Genomic DNA, 857 nt, shown 5'->3' with positions numbered 1-857 from the left:
AACAACGTTCAACACGCTTCCCAAAGTCAAACACCCATTGAGCTAGCAACCTCAACGTTGGCTAGTGAAGTTTAACGTATTGACTACAATGCTACGACGCACCCAAGTCATGGTTCGCGGTGCTTCCAGAGGACGGCAGTACCACGACGAATCATTCGGGTACCGCAAGCCCCGTGAATATGTTTTTCCAGACTGTACGTGTTCATCCGCCTCCTCCTCCTTCGCCCACTCTAACCTTCCTTCCTTCCCACAGATACCCAAACCCAATTAGACAACCGGGCAGCCAACGCCCCCCTCCTGCGATACGTCGAATCTATGCGCACGCACGGACATCGTGCAGCGCGTATCGACCCTTTGGACCTGATCCAACGTGAAGAGGTCGCCGCGCTTTTTCCGGGGAGATACGGACTCAAGGAGGAAGAAGCGAGATATAACGTTAATGGGATCTTGCGGACCAAGCGCGTGGGTGAGCAGGGCGACGAGGCGGAGTGGTGGACTTTGGGGGAGATAAGGAGGCATTTGAGGGAGGTGTACGTTGGTAGGATTGGGTATGAGGTTCGTGCTTCTTTCTTTGTCAGTAAGCGTTTGTGTGTTGATGAGGAGCACTTACTTAGTATATGCACTCCCCATCCAAGACGGAGAGGCTGTGGTTCTCCCATTTGTTGGAGTCGCAGTCCTTGCCGTCGCCTGAAGACACGCCTCTGACGGTGGTGGATGAGCAAAAGAAGAAGAGGGTTCATGAGCTGTTGGCGAGGAGTGAAGTATTCGATAACTTCCTCCAGCTCAAGTTCCCGAATCTGAAACGCGTGAGCTTGGTTCCTCTCCTTAGCCCTACATTGCTAAACGTCAATGTTATC

Source organism: Laccaria bicolor, genomic scaffold (genome assembly GCF_000143565.1).
Source record: "Laccaria bicolor S238N-H82 LACBIscaffold_14 genomic scaffold, whole genome shotgun sequence".
NCBI lineage: Eukaryota > Fungi > Basidiomycota > Agaricomycetes > Agaricales > Hydnangiaceae > Laccaria > Laccaria bicolor.
The sequence above is the reverse complement of the archived record's forward strand: the minus strand, read 5'-3'. Positions refer to the sequence as shown.